Here is a 7550-nt window from a genome sequence, read left to right on the forward strand (position 1 = left end):
CTGCCATTGTACCTATTGTACCATATGTTTACCTAGTGGTAAATACAGGTACTACACCACTGCCACCCTGTGATCATGCAATTATATAAATTTTTTTAAATGTGTTTATTTGCGATTGAGCAATGTCTAGCACAACAACAGACGTGCCTCAAATCAACAATACTCCAAGCTAATGTGTTTAATTGAATTTAGTCTCTATGGTCCAAAGACCGAAAGACTGAAATGCAGGTCATTATTAAACACGTACGCTTTTCCACATGGAGAAACATTGTGTTCTTTCATCACAGAAGACAGAAAAAAATTCACCTCACAAATCAGATAAGTCACATGGGCCCTGAGGGAAATGTAGACGATCCTAGTTCATGTCGGCCTGTATTCCCACTGGGATCACCTTTCAAAACCCCGACCGATACGCTCTGGAACGCCAGGTGAGATTCCCTCCTTTCCAAAAAAAAAAAATGCCTTCCATTAACCAATTATGATCAGAGGCTGACGAAAAAGACCAGCGGGACCCCGCGGTGCACCGAGCCTCAGGTGGCCCGGTCTCGCCTCCACCCCCTCCCCCTCGGAGACGTCCCACATCTAAAAACATTTGCGGCCGACCTTTGACCTCAGCTGGGGCGGGACGACGAACTCGTGGGAACCGCACGCGCTCAGCAACGCAGCTCGACACGACGCGAGAGGGGGGCTGCTGCCAGAAGCTTCTGAACTTTCCCAGGAGCGAGGCCAGAGAGGAAGCAGGGTCAGCCAGAGCCGCGCGGGCCCCGCCCAGCCAGGGCCGCGGGGTCTACACAGGCCCCGCCCACCACCACGACGGCCGGGCCTGCTACATCCATCACGGTGAAACGGCAGTTAGCGTCTGTGAGCAAGCCAATCGTAACATCGGGGCCAGCCTGTCCACCTGAGCCAATCTTTTCATTACCCCACCCCCCCCCCACCCCCCACCCTCCCCACCATGTACCGTTCTCATTCTCAATTGTTTTTGGAAAGCTGCACATGTGCGTGATTTGTGGGAAGCTCAGCTTGTGATTTTTTTTTTAGAAAACATGTTTTGTTTTTAAACCTCCACGTTGGAAGGTGCCATGAAAGCTGCATTCCCTTAGTAATTCTTTATTGCCTGCATTTCCTGTGTTAGTAGAAGGACTACAATTCATTTTTTTAAACAGCATTTTTTTTTGCTTATTAATATGTTTGAATTATATATATGGTAAATTAAATTACTAGTGCTGCACAAATAGGAAAATATCTTTTTTCACCAGATGAAACGCCTAGAGTACCAATATGTCTGAGAACTCTTTTTAAAAGGTTGTAGCGGTTCATTGTCTCAGCTCCCTCTGCTTGTCTTCGCTCTCATGATAGGATGAAGCCCCTGTGTTCTCACGTGGAAGTGGAGGGCAATGCCAGTTTCTGTTAAACTGCACCTTTCTTGGAATGGAACACACATTCCAGCAGGAGGAAATGTATGCTCATGGCAAAGGTGAAAGTTCACAAGTTCAAAGGAGGCCATTTGTAATTACACTGGAAAACTCCACAACACATGACATTTTTCCACCCATTTAATATTTGACTGTATTTTGTGTACAGTAGTTATAAATCCTAATCAGTTTCTAATGTATTATTTAAAAAGAGAAAAGTCTCACTACCAGATGAACAGGAAAGCTGCCATGTTGTGTGAGGCATGACACATCAACCATGCATAGCTTATGTTCACAGTTTTGTGACAAATTAATGTAATATTTGTCACACTGAATGTTTTCAGATCATTAGACAAAATTTAATATTAGACAAATGGAAACTGAGTAAACACAAAATACATGTAAAAAAAAATTACCAAACACCCATATCACCCACGTGAAAAATTAGTTACTTACTATAGTAATTTTGTTGATCGAGTACCTAACTGAATTGATGATTAGATTCAGCTGATTGAACACAGCCAGCCCCGTTGAATCTAAATCTCACTCACATTGATCCTTACCATCAGAGTGAAGATGTCGCCGCAGAGTTCTACAAGAACACTATGCCACAATCAAAAGAAACTCCAGAAGAGTTGAGAAATTGTTGAAATACATCAGTCTGGAAAGGGTTATAAAGTCATTTCTAAGTCTCTCTGACTCCACCAAACCACAGTGAGAGACAAATATACAATAATAGTGGAAATTCCGGAAGGGGGGGGGGGGCAAATACTTTTTCACAGCTCTGTAATTATAATTCTGTTTTCCCCTCTGATTTAATATAAATCTTTCTATAATTCTACAAAGTCAAGGTTCGATCCCGGAGGGATCTAAAGTTTCCAGCACATCCTCAGACAGTTAAGCCTCATTGTCCACGTGATGGGACTTGGCTAATTCTTGTGATGCAGTATTTGTTTCCAGAGAAAACACCAGGGTGTCATTACAGTGCGTGATGACGCTCGATGTCTCCGAACATTTTCTCTTTCCCAGTTTCCCAAAGGACAAACAGCAATGAGCTTTCGACAAACATTTCTACAGTTTTTCCCCTCTTTTATCTGGCCTGCGTTAGTTATTATTTGGCAGACAGTGAAATCGGGCCTGTTTTAGACAAAGTGCCATTTTCATTAAGATGGCTCCCTCAGACTCCTTTAAAAGATGGTATTAGAGGAAAAATCAGCAAGAGGAAGGAATGTCTTCACATCTACAGAACACATTGAAGGTTATGTGCTTAGTTTTCTTTATTACATTTATGGGAAAATAGAAACCACTCAACAATGAGTTAATTGGAACTGCCTTCTTTAGCATTACATTACTGGCATTTAGCAGACGCTCTTTTCCAGAGTGACTTACACAACGTTTTACATATCATTTATTTATTTATTTATTTATATTGCATCCATTTACACAGCTGGGTATATACTGAAGCAATGCAGGTTAAGTACCTTGCTCAAGGGTACAACGACACTGTCCTACCTGGGAATCGAACCTGCGACCTTTAGATTACAAGACCAGTTTCTTACCCATTATACTACGCTGCCGCCCTGATATTTCCAGACCTGATCATAGAAACGTGGGGTTCTGTCTGTCTGCAGTTGCAGATGCAGCGTGGACATCTGTCAAAAGCGATTGTTCAATTTTACTCACAGTACGATTTCAGATACTGGGTGCCCTGGCGGCCGACCCCATGGTCTGTCCCATCTAACAGTGGGACCCCTGTGTATGTCTGCTAGGAGCTGAAGGGGGGGGGGGGGTCACTGTTTAAAACCTAATGCGGGTCATCCTGTGGAAACAACTCCCCCCCCCCCCCCCTCCCAGAGGGAGCCGTTCTGAGACCGTTTTCTCTTCTTTCCTTGAACTTTAAACTGGAGTTCATCCGAGGTCAGCATTGCATTACATTTATTTGGCAGACGCTTTTATCCAAAGCGACGTACAATAAGTGTGCATGCCAAAGGTCGTTGGAACGACTTCAAAACACGTCTTTGTTTTGGGATACCAGCCTTATCGTTTATATGTGGATGTGCGGGAAGTACTGAGCTCCTTTTAAGGACAGAAACGAACTACCATACTGGAATCAATAATAATAATAATAGTAATAATAAACTATGATTATAATTACTTATAATTACATGAATTTGGAATTGTTCTATTTCCCTTTATTGTCCAAAATTTACTGTCCTGCACAGGGTCACTGCAGTAAAATCACATGCGTGACGATCTCTGTGTGAACTGACTATCAGCAGATCATGAATCCTTGAGTAAACAGGAAGTAATGGCCGAGGGTATTCTACAAGGGGGAAGAAGAAGAAAAAATCTTTAGATTTTTTTTAGTCCCCCTTTGTGTGGGGCGAAGCAGGATGCCACACGCGGTCCATAAATAACGTCCCGCGCCTCGCCTTTCGGTGGCGCTGGAGTTAACGCACTCGCCTTTCTCCGGCGCGAGAATGGGTCTGAGGAAGAGAAACAAGGCCAGGTCAACACCCTAGTGTATGGCTGGACCAGGCCGACCAATGGCGTAACTTCATAACTCGGCCGACCAATGGCGTAACTTCATAACTCGGCCGACCAAAGGCGTAACTTCATATACCTCGGCCGGCCAATGGCGTAACTTCATAACTCGCCCGACCAATGGCGTAACTTCATAACTCGGCCGACCGATGGTGTAACTTCATAACTCGGCCGACCAATGGTGTAACTTCATAACTCGGCCGACCAATGGTGTAACTTCATCACTCAGTCACTCACTCAGTCACAGACATTTGCGTTTGTAGGGCTGGCCCCGCTGTTGCGGTCCAGCCAACTGTTCGGTTGAACCCACTATCGCGTCTCTAACTGCTGTTGACCCACGAGGCGGTGGCTGAGACGGGCCGGGATTTCCACAGTGTTTACCGCTGCGGTGAGTACAGAAAGTCCGTTCAAACCTACACGGGTCTTGGGCTCAGTCATTCAGCAACGCGCTGCTCTTTAGCAATGAGCTAATGGTTCCCACCATAAATAAATGCTCGCATAAACCAACCCAGCTGGGGTACTGTTCCCACAGGAATGTCTGGATGTGACTTGTAACTAATGAATATTTTACCAATGATGCTCCAGCCTTCTGGGAACAACAAATCCTCTCTACTGCCCAAACACACTCACCACCCCCCTCCCAAATAAAATAAAAAATAAAAAATAGGAGAACCCTAAGTCAATGTGAATTGCTGCAGTACGTAGGTACAAGATTTGAGTTTCTGTTACCAAACTGGTTTCATTCGATACAGCAGGTGTCTAGCTTCCAGAGTACTGGACAAAGACTAACACTAACGTGCATGCATGTATGTGTGTGTGTGTGTGTGTGTCAGGTGTGTGTAAGAAAAGTCACTGCCCCCAGGAACTTGGGTTTAGCTACAGCGCAGGGCAACCAACTCACACACACGCACACACACACACACACACACACACATGCATGCACGTGCACACACACAAACACATACATGCACGCACATACCCATGCACACATACACACAGAAAGACAGGCTCACGCACAGAACTAATTTTGGCAATTATACATTCTTTGAGGCCCATGTGTATTTATTTAATCTCCTGCGTTCGCATGCAAAACTGCAGGAGAGGACACCAAACGGTGCTGTCACTCAGAGAGAGCGGAGGGCAGGGAAAGCTCCGCCCCTCCCCCAAAGCCCGCCCCTCCCCCACAGCTCCGCCCCCCCCCCCTTCCCCCCCCTCGGCAGGCAGCGGCACAGTCGGCCCATTTCCGCTGATTCTTCACCCCCCGCCCTGGGAAAGGAGCCGGCATCCTTCCTGCGGTCGGGCCTCCGATCCAGCGGGGACCCTCGGGGTCATCCTGTGGGGGCACCGAGCAGGGTCCCTGCTATTCCAAAAACCCGCTATTGTCTCCTGTGTTTGTCCCTCCGCAATGTTTACAGAACCGAGCCACTTCTCTGCTCTCTGTGGCGCTTTTTTGTTTTCTTTTTTTTAACCCCCCCCCATGTAATTGAAAAAGATCTTTAGGATTTTTTTTTTTTTGCATTTCCCTCAATTTTTTTCCCCGCATTCCAATCCTTAAGAGAATTAACAGAATGTTGGGAGTTGGTGTGTCAATGAGAGCTGATAAAGATTTCATTCCCTTAAAAGCAGTGGCCATAAAAATTTTAATGTTCCTTTATCGTTCATCGGGAGCTACTTTCTATGGCGGTGACGGGGATGGTGAGGGAGAAAAAATCCTTTCACGGCCATGGATTGCGACTTTGTTTTTCTTAAGCAAACCCCCTCTTCCATGGAAAGCCTATTAAAGATGCCTGGGCTTGCATATCTCCTAAACGTTGCATGTTCTTGACCTTACATTTAACATATAAAGTTTTCCTTGGTTAGATCTGCAATTCAGCACATGATACACATTGGATAATTAAGAACTTGTTCGGTTGGATGCCCCTTGCGCACCATATAGATCACCCTAAAGGGTGTGCTTCAGGAATGCTAATAACTTTCACTTGTTTTGCAGATTTCATATGCCCCTGAAGCAATTCTACAACGAGGAATTGCTTCCTTATAATACAATTTGCAGCACTCATGAATTTTCAGGAACTGCAGTGAGATTTTCATTTTATTTAATTTTGAAGAATTACAGTCAAATGTAAATACACTGTTCTCGACGCTGAAGATCGCACTTTGATACAAAGCTTTGATTTTTTTTCTGTTTTGATTGCGCACACAAATATTTATATTAGTTGCATTTCTACAGGCTTTTAGTGTGCACACTTTTGCTATATCTGAATGTAACCACCACTACTGTTTCGATAAACCTCCTTGTCCTATTCTGTTAACTCTGAGCAAGCTCCATGATCTATGACCTCTAGTGCCATTATGTCACTGTACACTAGGGTGGGTCAGAGAAATTCAGATGTATCCTTGTGACTATTGAGACTATATCCAGATCTGTATCTGCATCATGTTAACATACCTCCCACTAGTGACAGAATAGTAAGTATTAACTATGCATACTTAAACTATGGTTTTACTTTGTATACACACATATACAAAACATCCTGTTCATATATTGTTTTATAAACAGCATATGAAAAATGTTTGGCCCGTTTGCACAGTTTAAAAAAAATAATAATACAACCTCTGGAAGAAAGAGTTGAAAACCCTGCTCTACACAATTTACTCATAAGAGAAATACGGTACTAGGTTACACAGTGACATCCCTTATATAACTCTGCAGTACAGCAGCATTGTAGCATAACAGACAGGCTATCCATCAGTGCCCTGAAGCAAACTTCAGTGGGAACTCAGATTCCATTGGGTGGTGACATCAGTCCTGTCCTGTCAAATTTTAAGTCCCCAATGTGCAGAGCTGAATCTAGGATTTTGGTGGGCCTAAACGAGAACAAACTGGGGGGAAAGGGGGGGAGGGGGGGGCGGCGAAAGCAATCGCAAACCATTTTGTGGACCTGGACCCCCCCCCCCTTGTGTTGCTAGTCATGTACACTGTCTGGGATCATGTTGTGTCCTGGCAAAGTTTGGTTAAACTTTAAAAAGTGACAGCCATTTTGTTTCATAACCCATAACCGTAGACCATGCTCTTATTTTAAAACATGGGGAACATATTTTCTCTTGCTCTTCTGGTCAATTCTAACCCCTGGTTTACCTTTCCCCGCATGCACTCTGTCCGAGCGTTTGCTTGAGTGTTTGGAGGCATGGAAGGTTTATTATTCTAACACTAATATTTCAGAGTGTGTCCAGAGTCAGAGTAGTTTGATAAGAGTACTTGAAATTTTAGGATGTATGACCCCCCCCTCCCCCCCACCTCCCCCAGATGTACAAATACTGGAATGGAACAGCCCAGATGTACAGAAACCCAGAGAAACCTCGTCAGCCTCGATTCATATTTCTTGGGAGCGCGTAATCACGTTGCACTACATTAAATACCGATACAAAGCGCATGATGCCACATCATCCATTACTGTCGCTGGCGCACGTTCGAAATGAGTCCTCGTGACGCTGACTGCCGTTCCACGCTACGTTCCGTCACACGTCCGTGGAGCTCCTGAGCGTATCTCACGTAGCGCTGCAGTCGCATCCTCACTAGGACAGCGTCGC

The 7550-nt window shown here is 44.7% G+C and overlaps 2 long non-coding RNA genes across 2 annotated transcripts; both read right to left on the bottom strand.

Annotated features, from left to right (window-relative positions):
* Positions 1–2209: 2209 nt before the first annotated feature.
* LOC135260682 (uncharacterized) lies at positions 2210–4245 on the bottom strand. The gene is made up of 2 exons (XR_010331724.1): positions 4039–4245; positions 2210–3978 (listed from the first exon to the last, which is right to left on the bottom strand). It is a non-coding gene; the product is annotated as an uncharacterized LOC135260682 (long non-coding RNA).
* Positions 4246–6033: 1788 nt separating this feature from the next.
* On the bottom strand, positions 6034–7482 carry LOC135260680 (uncharacterized). The gene is made up of 2 exons (XR_010331721.1): positions 7273–7482; positions 6034–6666 (listed from the first exon to the last, which is right to left on the bottom strand). It is a non-coding gene; the product is annotated as an uncharacterized LOC135260680 (long non-coding RNA).
* Between the last annotated feature and the right edge of the window lie 68 nt (positions 7483–7550).

This window comes from Anguilla rostrata, chromosome 8 (assembly GCF_018555375.3).
Source record: "Anguilla rostrata isolate EN2019 chromosome 8, ASM1855537v3, whole genome shotgun sequence".
In the NCBI taxonomy this organism is placed as follows: domain Eukaryota; kingdom Metazoa; phylum Chordata; class Actinopteri; order Anguilliformes; family Anguillidae; genus Anguilla; species Anguilla rostrata.